This window comes from Morus notabilis, unplaced genomic scaffold (genome assembly GCF_000414095.1).
Source record: "Morus notabilis unplaced genomic scaffold, ASM41409v2 Scaffold397, whole genome shotgun sequence".
In the NCBI taxonomy this organism is placed as follows: domain Eukaryota; kingdom Viridiplantae; phylum Streptophyta; class Magnoliopsida; order Rosales; family Moraceae; genus Morus; species Morus notabilis.
The window spans coordinates 184,660-197,514 of record NW_010363944.1 but is presented as its reverse complement, the minus strand read 5'-3'; positions in this window follow the sequence as shown (position 1 = coordinate 197,514).

The following is a 12,855-nucleotide window of genomic DNA, read 5'->3' as shown; positions in this document are numbered from 1 at the left end:
CGGCGGGCCAGTCGGAGAGGAGCGACGGTGGTGTTCACCGGATCTCCCGCCTCTTCTTCGGCCGGAGAAGAGAGAGAAGAAAAGAAAAAAAAAACTGAAATCAAGAATGAAGAAAGAAGAAGAAGAAACCGAAAATGAAAACAAGAAAACGAAAACGGCTTTTTTCCGTTTTCAAAATTCCGGAAAACGACAAAGCCATTTTCGTTTTTGTTTTCTGATACAAATTTTGCCAAACACGTTTTTTATCTCCGTTTTTAATTTTTTACATCGAAAAATGTGAGAAACAAAAATGGAAATGCTACCAAACAGACCCATTAATTCTCTCATGAAAGTCAAATATGGCATAAGTTCTGACATATTTTTTTATTAGGAATAGTGTTTTAGAAGTATGGGATGTAATAGGATATTTATTATTTATTTAATAAAATAGTTTATTTATTATTTTATGAGTATATATTATTGAATATTTTAAGAATATCACTGAAAATTTCATGATTATTTATGTGACCTTAAATATTGTACTTAAGTGTTATATGCGAGAAGATAATATTTAAGAATAATAATCAAAACAATGTTCATAATGAATTTAATTAAAGTTCAGAATCTTTAATTAAAACATTATTAATACAAGTCATTCTCACTTAGAATGAAATTGTGTTATCCGTACTTTTAATATGACGAGATATTGAATAAGTATATTAGCATAATGAAATTGTGTGGAACTGACACACATACACAATATGAATTTCTGATAATTTATGTTAAGTATATAAATTCTAATTGAGTCTACCAGTGGTCATATACAAAACGATCTTAAACCTGAGTTATTAGTAGACTTCTATTTATAGATTTGTGTCTTTTGATTTACTCGGTACGGATTCTAAGATGTTGAATCATATTCCTTGTATTTTAGAGACATGATGAAATGAGTAGCTGAGAATGTTATTATACGAGATGAAATTCATTCCTTCTTAAGAAAGAAGCAGATAAATAATTCTCTTGAGGATTGATTCAGTACTAGGACTAGTAGGAGCACTGGTTCATGAATATTTTATGAATCATTGTCCATTAGAGAATCAATAGTACTCAATGATAAAGATATAATTAGAGATGTTAACGGATTTCACCAAGCTCTAATTATGAATTATTTATGGAGGATTTATCTATATGTAATGACTATATCAAATGGACACTTCACAGTTTAAAAGTAAATTATATATATAATTACGAGAGTGCAATTCTAAGTTCATAGTGGAGTAACTTTTAGAATTAATAGAATTAATTAATTAATTAAAGAGTTTTAATTAATTATTAATTTATTGGAGCTTAGAATTATAGGTCTATGAGCCTCCGCGTCGTCCTTGTAATCCTATAAGATATTAAAGGGCAAACTAAAAATTTTAAAATTATGAAATTCTAAATAAAACGCTCAAGAATAATTAATTGAGAATTAATAATTATAAGTTAAATAATGTGATTATTTAAAATTTAAATTTTAGAACACACATGCGAAGGTGTTCACATAGTCTACACGCCCAGCATAGTGTGAATTCCTCTGGGATTCAGTTGCTTGCTCTCTAAGTTTTCAAATTGGCTTATTTGATAAGTTGTCCAATTGAAATTGAAATTAAATTAAATTTGACTTAAATTGGTATTTGAATTTGAGTCAAAATTAGACTGGAGGCTAAAAGCAAAATTTTGCCTCATTCCCTATCTGCTATTTGCGCCTACCACAGAGAGGAATATCCATGTGGTGGCCAGCCCTATGGGATAAGGGAGAGAGAGAATTTTGTTTCCAAAATCAATTAAAAGTGGGAGATATTAATCAAGTTTTATCTTGGAGATAAAGTTTAGACTTCTTCTGGGAGTTTGACTACTACTCTATAAATATGAGATTGCAGAAAATTAGAGAATATAATTTTTACTGAGGTGTGCCCACACACGTCTTCGTAGATTTAAGGAATTGAAGAGAAAAATTCGGGTATTCTAAATTTGTTTGGAGCGAAGAATTTTCGCAGTCAAAGAACTCAAGTTACCGACCAAATCATTTGCAAGGTATATAAATTAATTTGATTAATTTATTCGTACATAAATTAATATAATCTATAAAAAATCTCAAAGATTTGTAAAATTTTTATTATACACGATTCACTAGATACACAGTTCCATATAGAAAATCGTTTTCAAAACTAACAATTTTTATGTTGTTTGTACCTATCAACCTGATCTAGCTAGTTCAATTTCCAAATCCTTTTTACCCTTTTAGCTAGTCAAGATTTTTCAAAAGGAAGTCGTCTAAGTTAAAACTAGAGATGAGCCTTTTGTAATGAGATGCATATCATCAATGCCATTATTCGTATAGTGGAAAAGGAAAGTGCAAAAATAAAAAAATTTCTTCTTTGTGGTGGAAAAGGCGACAAAAGGTTACTATAAAAGAAGTTGAGTGCTATATGGGCTTAAACGCATTGTACAAAGTAAGTGGTAGCGCAATAAAGCTTTTTTCAAGTTGCAAATTGATGATGCCAACTAAACAAGATCCGTCCCTCTTCGGTCCACAAACCTTTGAAGTTTGATCAAGGAAAAGGTATATTCTGATCTAGTACTTCTTACACTAATTAGGAGATAAAAAGATAACTTTTTTCTTTCTTTTTTTCTTTCTTGTGATAATTATATAGAATGATTTCAGTATGCAGCTTGTTGTGTTCCAAAACGGGCGAGAGACCATCACCATGACTAGCAAGATCTGTGGCTTCCTACTAGTAGTGGGGGAACCCCCTAATCTCCGGTTTTTTTTTTTTACTTACTTTTTTAAATAGAGTATAGGCGACCAATGCCGTGAGTTTCAACGCCCACGATTCATTTTTCTAGAATTTCATAAATCTCTTAGAAGTATACATTACAAGAGAATTATTGAACTTATTTTTAAGAGTGCATGCGTCTTAATCACCTCTTATTTTATATTAAAATGGTTATTTGATTAAAATGATATTAAAGAGTAAGGTTAAAAATTTATACCCATATACTTTAAAAGAGTATTTATCTCATTTTTTTGATAGTGCATCATGATGAGCTTGGGTCAACCCGCTGCCCAGACCCATACGAGAATTTGGTTAAAATAACCAAGTGAAAAAATAAAATTAGGAAAATGACTTTTTAATTTTAATTTTATTTATTTCCAGTGAAAGTTCACCGCCGGAATCAATGGCACTTCTGCAAAATCAAACACCAAGATTTCAACTCTAATCTGGTGCCAAATCACAGATCGGAGAATATCAACGCGAAATCCAGCAAGATTGGGGCTGAGCTCCACTCGATTGGGGCTGGGAGTTTGTCGAGAGTTGCAGAGGAAAAATAAAGGGAACTCACACCACTTTCTCTCTCTCACTGCTAATCCTAACCTCGGAACCAGACTGCTCCTCCTCCTTCGAGTCTGGAGTGAGAGTGGAGAGGAGAGAGATTGTCATATTTTAAAAGAAAGTCATTTTATAAATAAAAATTTTTGAATTATCATGTTATGAATAAAGCTTTTCTATTATATTATTTTTACAAAGAGCTCGACCCATACTTACATCTCTATCTTCCTTTTCCTTATTTTCTTCAATTTTTGTGGTTAGGAATTAGAAATACGAAGAGTGGCTCTAGTAGCAGGGTAGAGTAGGAGCGGACAATAATTTTGGGTCAGGTCCTTTCATTTCTGTTAGTAGGCCCTTGGATTTCTGTTATAGATGAAGGTTGGGACAAGATATCATTAATGATCTATCTTTGCTATTTGCGCGACAATTAAAAAAAAAAGGCCCTCTTATATGATGTAGACTAGAGTGTTACCCGTGCAAATAGTACGCATATATGTTTACATATTTAACAGTAAAATATGTTATAAAAAATATATATATGTTACACTATAAAAGTTCAGTCTGTAAACAGTACATATTTATTTATTATAAAAAATTACAACAGCAAAAAGATATAAGGAAGATAGAAACACGATACCACGGTCAAAACCAAATTGATTGACAATGTGAACAAAGATAAGAAGCAGGGACAAAAGTTGATCTTTAGTTGAACAAATAAAATCAAAAAAATTTACTCATCGAAAAGAAAATGAGAACAGAGACACCTAATTTTTTGAGAAAACAAACTCCTCATGATTATCTAATAACAGCGGCTGAAAATAATCATGTATCAGTATAATCATTCACTGACAACATGTGTCACCGAACATAAAAACCAAGTGATAACTTAACCAATAATCAAAAGATAGTAAAAAAATATATGCGTTATAAAAAATTACAGCAGAAAAAAATACGTGTCTAAGGAAGATAGAAACGTGATACCATAGTCAAAACCACATCAAAACCATGCTGATTAACATTGTGAATAAAGTGAGGAAGCATGGAAAAAAAAAATTTGATCTTTAGTTGAACAAATAAAGTCAAAAAAATTTACTCATCGAAAATAAAATAAGAACAGAGACACCTAATTTTATCTTACCTTATCATCATTAAAATCTCCGAAAAATCCCTGTAAAAAAAATAAATTATAAAACAAAATTTCAAATCACAAAAAAAGAAAAGAAAAGAGGGGGAAAAAAACAAAAACTCCAATAATTAATCCACATGAGTTCCGCAACACACGAGAAAAAGAAAAAAAAAAAAGGGATAAGACGAAGCCACTAAATTGAAATCACAACAAAACAAAAAGAAAAGAGTGGTAAACAACCTCAAAGATTAACCAAAAAAAAAAGGAAAAGACTAACCCTAAAAAACGAACGCAAAAAAAAAAAAAAAAAAAAAAAAAAAAAAAAAAAAAAAAAAAAAAAAAAACAAACAAAGAAAGAAAGAAAGGAAACATAAAACAGAAAACAAACAGTGGAAAAACCAAAAACTTCAAAGATTAAACCAGATCAACTCCAAAACACATTGCAAGAAGAGAAAAAAAGAAAAAAAAAATTAAACAAATAGAGAAAAAAACCGACAAAAGAACCATAAAACCCAAAGAAAAAAGAATTCAGAAGAAAAGAACAACATAAAAAAAGAAAACCCAACAGCCAAACGGACATTCGTGGCGGAGAGAAAAAAAAGAATTGGGGGAAGAGAAAAAACCAGAAGACCAAAAGACAGAAGGCGGAAGAAGAGAGAAATAAGAGAGAAATGAAATAGTTGTAGCTAGCTGGAAGCAACATCACAGGAAAAGTAAAAAAAACCAAAAAAGAGAGGCACGTGTCTGAGAGAAAAGAAGGGACCAGAAGACCAAAAGACAGAAGGCAAAAGAAGAGAGAAATGAAAGAGTTGTAGCTAGCTGGAAGCAACATCACATGAAAAGTAAAAAAACCAAAAAAGAGAGGCACATGTCTGAGAGAAAAGAAAGGAGACTACAGAACGGGAAAAGCAAAGAGCTCTATAACCAGCTGGAAGCAACAGTACAGAAAAAAAAGAAAAAAATAGACATCCACGTGTCTAAGAGAGGAGAAGAAGAGAAAAACTCAATGGCAAAAAAAGAAAGATACTGTTTTTTGAACAATAAAAATCGACCTCCTATAATAGTATTGTAAAATGTGCAACGGACACAATAGTAAAGACGATCCGCACGGGAAAGAACCTTGGAAAGAAATTCTTTTAATTGTACCATTGAGTGAAGTTAGTTTAACTAAATAAATTTGAGGGGCGCCAAACCAATCTGAAAACCTGCAATTTTGGTTCCAAATTGAAATATCTCAAAGGAAAACCACTATATCCGGGTTCTAAGTACTAAATCAAGTCTAAAGAACCCAAGATCTCCAATTTCTACCACGGTTTTACTCAAAATCCATCAAAATCTATTTCAAACCAAAAATAAGTTTTTAAATCTGAAAAACTTGAGATTCAAGAGAGGTTTTCAGAAATCTTACCTTAAATCCTTCCATTGACGTTGAAAACTTCTTAAAATTCCTCTTTGGTTTGAGATTTGGTTGTTTGAATCAAAACGGGAGAGAGAGAGAGAGAGAGAACGAGAGTGAAGAGAGAGAGAGAGAGAATGCACAGGAAGGAAAAAGGAAAAGGAAGAAAAGAAAAGAAAAGGAAAAAAGACAGGTGTCACAAACTTAAAAGACAGTCCAAAAAATGTGTCCACACACATTTCTGGGTAAAATATAATTGCTGAGAATATTTAAATACCTTAGAATTATTTAAATTTACTCTTCAGAAATATTTATTAATCAATAATCAACTAATTAAACCAGATTAGGCGCACTAATAAATCTTAATTACCTTAATTAATCCCATTTAATTTTTCGGGGTGTTATAAATTTTTAATTTGGAGAGTAAAATTAGGGCTCAATTTGGATTTCATTGAATCTATAAGAGGGTGTTTTTTTCTCTTTATTCAAATTATTTGTATAATTTGACTCTTTGAGGTTTCTAGTATGTGATTTATGCAATTATCCCATTCAATTTCTTCCTTATACAAATCTTTAGAATCCAAAAATGTGTTGATTTTTGCGTTGCTAAGAAAATGAATTTTGTATTCCAAAAATGTAAGGTCTTTAAAATTTGTTCCCCAAATTCTAAACTGATTGAAGTTTCACATTAGAGTGCGTTTGAAATTGGTTCTAAAATGATTTTATTTTTTTGTATGAAACTAGAAATGAAAACGTTTTTAATCTCATACAGAAATCGTTTTTGAAAATGTGTTTGGTAGTTTTATTAAGAGATTTTTTTCAGTTTAAGAAAAAATTGAAATTTCGTTTAGTTATATAATTTTCACCTACCTGTCCAAAAAAAGACATTTGCCCAAAGAAATGAAAACAAAAAATGAAAAACGACTGCAAATCGTTTTCATTTTCTAAGTGATTTTACACTAAACTAAAAGTAGTAGAATTGTTTTCGATTTTCTTACCTTTTTTCCTCCAAACAAGTTTTCTCCCACAATCTCATTTTTTGTCTTGAAAAACGTGAAAAATAAAAACGGAATTGGTTCCAAACATGCTGGAAAGTTTTCCCAAATTCTAAAGTTTTACATTCTAATAATTCATCATTAAATAAATCATAATAGAGGTAAAATATCATATTAAATAATCATAATAAATATCATTTTTCTTTATAAAATTAGCATATTGAGTTCTCATATCGTGTAGTTGTATTGCACAAGAAAATTGAAATCTCAGTTAGTCAAATTATATGCTCAATAAAATCATATAATAGTTGTAATAATAAAATGTAGTGCCAATAAATAACATTGAAAATGTAGTGCATAATTTTAATTTACTAAATTTAATTAGTATTGGCTTAAGGCTTAATTAAATTTCGAGTATTACAATATTCTTTAAGATAAACAAGAGGTATATCTTTATGCTTGAAGAAAATGTCCCAATTAAAAATACATTACATAACAAATTCATAAGATTTATTTTAAAAATATATTAGAAATGCTAATCTTACTATATATATAAAAGCATCAAAGGGACGCTCTCCCGTGGTTTCGTCCCAAGAGGGACGAAACATTTCGTCTGTGAAGAGTTACAGACGAAATGTTTCATTTTTAGTTTTTTAAATTCTGGGGTTTTTTTTTTTCTTTCTATCCTTTCTTTGGGCCCTCTTTTCTCTTCTATTTGCTTTTGGGTACCTTTGTTTTCTTATTTACTCATTTAATCTCTAATTTTATTTTTACTTTCACCCTTATTTAATCTTATTATCATTTTAGTCCCTATATTTTATTTTATTTAATTCTATTAACATATTAATCCTTTTTTTTGCTTTATTTTTCAAGTTCTTTTTTTTTTCTTATCTTTTTTCATTTATTTTTTTGTCCCCCTTCTTTCTTTACTTGCATTCTTAGTCCTTTATTTTTGTTTTACCTCTCACCCTTACTTAATAATCTTCATTTTAGTCCCTCATTTTTGTTCTTTTTAAAGAGTCCTTACTTAATTTTTACCGTTGCACAATCCATATTAATTTAAAAATTATTCTCAACAAACAACTAACTAAGATCTCTATTATTAAAAAATATAAGTAATAACACAATAATTAAAACTAAGCTCGCACATGGCTTTAACTAGTGTGAAAAAAATTTGGTAAACTACATTACAATTATTATAATTATTATAATAATTTTATTTTTGTTATTTGTCAAATAATTTAAATTTTCATTATATTTCAATACGACTAATAAAATTTTAGAATATATTTTTTAAATCTAAAAAAATTTATTTGTCTATATTATTTTAATGTAAAAATTAAATTTAATGTTTTTTAAAAATATATTGAAATTTGTAAATTTTTATTATATTTCAATAAACCTAGTAAAATTTTACAATATATTTTTTAAATCTAAAAAAATTATTTTTTATATTATTCTAAAAAAATCTAATTTTTTGTCTATATTATTTTATTGTAAAAATTAAATTGATTTTTTAAAAAAATATACTAAAATTCGAACCCTGAAAATAGTGTCCCTCTCCTTCACTCCAAAATGAAAATAGTCTTTAAACTTTACTAAAAATGGGCCTCTTTGGGCTCCACCTTTCCTTCAAACTAAATGCAAACCCTCAGATGCAACATACCATTAAAAAAAAAAAAAACAAAAACATAAAAAAATAAAAGGAATTTTAAAAAACTTTTTTTGTTTTCTCTATCTCTCCGACTCTCTCGAAATAGACGTGTAATTCTCATATCTCCTAGAGTCTTCCTCCAACGGTTACATTTTCCCTCTCTCGCTCCTTTGTCTTCTGCTCCATTTCCGATCCAAAACCTTCTCAATCAATATCTTACCCCCTCTCTCTCTCCTCCCCCTCTTCTCTCTTTCTCTCTCTAGCTTTCGCAACCATGAAGCACTTCATGTAGCCAAGAAACGCGATCTTGAGGGAGACGAAGATGGAGTCTCTGACGTCGCCGAACCCTAGCATAGCCAAGCCCTGGCCGTCGCGGAAGCAGAGGGGCTCCAAGTAGAACGCTCCGCCGTCGGATCTGAACTCTTTGCGTCGGATTTCCATAGCCTCTACCTCTCTCTTTCCTGCGAAAAAAAGGGCTTCTTTCTTCTTCGTTCCCTTCCTGCTCTCTTTCCCAGCGACTTCTGTTCTCCCTCTTTATTCCCTGCTCTCTCATTAGCATCCATAGCCTCTACCTCTCTCTTTCTTTGCACTCCACAACGGTTTCTTGGGTGTGATTTCCATGCTTAGCCCTAGGTTTGGTTTCATTTCAAATTTATTTGTTATTTCCCCTTCTCTCCTTATCTTATGATTTCTTTTTTAATTTAGGGTTTTTGTTTATTTTGGTTCAAAAAATGAAGACCCTGTTCTTGCCTTCTCGACCAAAAAGTCATCCTCTTTCTTACTTTCTTCATTTCATTTTTGTTTTGTTTTTTTTTTTTTTTTTTTTTTTTTTTTTTTTTTTTTTTTTTTTATGATATCCTCCTTTCTTGCTTGTCGCTTTCTCTCTGTTTCCTTTTTCCTCGTATTTCTCTTTTTTCCTAAGTCATTTGCTGTTCTGTCGTATGGAACTTCTTGAGTTGCCTTCTGATTGGCGGTGGTATCATCTGCAATGGGTAAATATCCTATTCGTGTTATGGATGTCTGCTTATTGTGTATTTAGTTTTGTTTAATACATCTTCTTATTTGATTGTTCTTATTGTGTATTTAGTTTTGTTTAATATATATTCTTATATTCTTATTTGATTGCTCAATCCAATCTTTGCTTCTAATATTTATTTGATGTTTCGCCATATCATACATGTTGTGCTATTTGATAGAGCTCATACTAACATTTTAATTTGATGTTACTTTAGGTCTCTGTATATCAAATTATCAATCATCAAAAAGTGAAGATACAATCACTATGTCTACTTGTAGTTAACTATTTCTTTCATTCAATAATAAATTAATCGATATATCTTGGTGACTCATACATTGTGGCGCATGTGATAGATCAATAGATAATTGTTGGTGGCATACTCTATTAATTGTTTGTGCGTACAACTTGTATATTTGTTGCTGTCGTTGGATTTACCCCTATAATCAAGTAAATTTTGTTCTTTGGAGGTCATTTTGGACTTTGCAGGTGGTTTTGTATTTTACTTGTTCTGTTGTTTTCTTATATTCCAAGTTTATGTATGGAACTAATATAGTTGTCATTGTCGTTGTTGTTCTTGAGTTCCCTCATGAATCAAGTTTTTTTCTTTCGAAGTCATCTTTCAGCTTGTTTTCTGGTTTAATTTCGTTTTTGGAATGAAGAAAACAAATTGGAATTGAATAATTGGGAATTCATGACACTTTTTTTTTTTTTTTATTAAGTGTGCTATCTTATTGGTGTTTTTCCCATAGATTTTTCGGTGTCCATGTTTTAGAAAAAAAAAAAGAAAAAGAAGCTTCATTAGAGTGCATATGTGGTGTCCGATTTTAGTCCATTTGCATATAATTAGACATGAGATAGTTTCATTAGAATGCGTATGTGGTGTTTGAGTGGTCCGTTTGCATATAATTAGACATGAGGTGGTTTCAGTTTTAGTTTTATAAGTAATTATAACTTTTTTCACAAAAAATAGTTATAACTTTTAATCTTTTAAACTGTTTATGTTAAGTTAAAAACTACAAAAAAATAGTTCCCACAAGATTTGGGGTTCGAACCACCTCATGGGTACCTACATGACAAAAGTTATGGTTTCCTACCTTCCAAGGATTGTAGTGGCAGAGGGCTCCAGTTGCTAACTCGAATTCACAAAGTGGGTTCGGGGGATTTTTGGGTATAAAAAAAAAAAAAAAAAAAGAGCTAAATATTGTTCAAAAATTGGCCTCCAAGGAAAGTCTTATGTCTAGAGGTTTACTTAGAATTTGATGTTGAATCTTTGATTTTAGATAATTGATACAGAGAGAGAAATATGCTTAAAGTGGCAAAGAGCACCACACAGGAAAGCATGCACCAGCTTAGCTTCAACTTTACCTATTTGGTCGACATATTATTAACTAGTGCATAACGTTTTGTCACCGCAATTAAACTTGTGCAAGCATGATTTGGTTCTGTAAGGTAATCTTCATGTTCTTTTTTCTTTTCTTTTCCTAGAGAAAACTGATTACTATAATTAAAATTGAGGTTCTCCTTTTAATGTTAAAGCTGTAATATAGTTTTTCTTTGTTTATTTAGGATTCCTCTGTTTCCTTGGTTGGAGAAATTTTGGTTTGGTGGAGTTATTGGTTGTGAAGTTATTAAAAAAAGGAAGTGCAAAAGGATAAAGGAACTACTTCTATTATTAGATTTTTCTGATTTTAAGTGTTATTATTGACGAATTTGCATTTTTTGTTCCCTGTTGCATATCTTAGCTTCAACTTTCTAGATTTGGATTAGCTACTACAAAACATTTTGCCATCAAAGATAAACTTGAGCAAGGAGATTTTCATTCTGTCTATGAGGTAATAACTATGTTCTTTTTGTTTGTTTGTTTGGTTTTTGTTCCTTTTTTTTATTTTATTTTTTTTAAAATAGCTGAGGCACGATCTTGTTTTTCTGCTTTAGGAGTGGCACCCTGGCATGGATTCCTAAAGGCTAAGAGCCTAGTCTCTTTATTCCCTTACCTAGCTGCCTTTTCTATTCCGAAAGGCTAAAGATCTTTGTAAAGACAACTGAAGACTACAATAAAACTCCATCAAAGTTTTTCTATCCATTTTTTAAAACTAACTACTTATTCTTTTTCTTTTTTTTTCTCGATTTTTTTCCTTGTGGTTGTGGAAAAGGGATGTAGTCTTAATTTTCTTATGCATTCTTAGAAGTATTGTCGCATGGGATTGATCTTTGTTCTTCTATGCTTAATCGTGTTTTCAAGGAAGTTTTTTTATTTTTTGACTAACAAGTCATTGACCTTTGGACAGATGCGCATGGGGCATTTGATGCCAAAACTGCTCAGACAATTACACAACCATTATTATACCATGGTTCTTGAAGGGTGAGTTCTTGCATTTTTTCCCCCTTTTTCTTTAAAACCTATCAAAATGGATAAGGAAAGGGTAATGCAGAAAAAAGTAGATAAAAGATTTAGCTCCTAATATGAAAAACATTGGTAATTATTTGAATATTGATAATCCAAGTTGCTCCTCGAAAACTGTTCTTTGGCTATTCTTTAATTAATGGGGTGAGTCCTCTTTCCAGTATTACTCATGGTTTTAGCTTCAATATTTCTACTGGTTTTAATCCTAATTAAATGTTGGTTCTGACCCCAATATTACTACTGGTTTAATTTATGGTGTTATCGTACCTCCAATATTACTATTGGTCTTATTCGTAACATTAGCTCCCGGTTGTTCAATCATTTGATAAGCAGAATCATTCTTTGATAAATGATCACTGATTTTAGCTTGAATTTTTGCATTGATTTTACTTATGGATTTCATAATCGTGATAACTTTAAGGAAGAAATACAACCAGAAGATTGACGGAAGAAACATAGAAGACAGTTTTATCAACAAAAAAAAAAGGAAACAAATACTTGGTAATGTTGTAACGCCCTTTAGAATTAAACATGTTTAATTATGCTAAACTGTGGATTATTAGTGTGCCTAATTTGATTTTCATAATTAATTAAGGGACTTTAAGTCATTTTCAATATTTATAATTACACCCCAAAGATTTTTGGAAAACACACTTAAATTTAATACATTTTCCCTTTTTCCATTTTTCTTTTTCCTTTTCTTTCCTTTTTCTTTTCCTTTTTTTCTTTTCTTTTTTTTCTTTTCCCCCCCATTCCCTTCCCGTGCGCCCAGCCCCCCTCTCTCTCTTTCTTTCCTTTTTTTTTTCTTTTTCTTCCTTCACTGGTTCTCCCACGCACAGCCCCCCCTCTCTCTCTCTCTTTCTCCATTTTCTTCCATCGCCGGCCACCTCTCTCTCCGGGCTTCCTCCC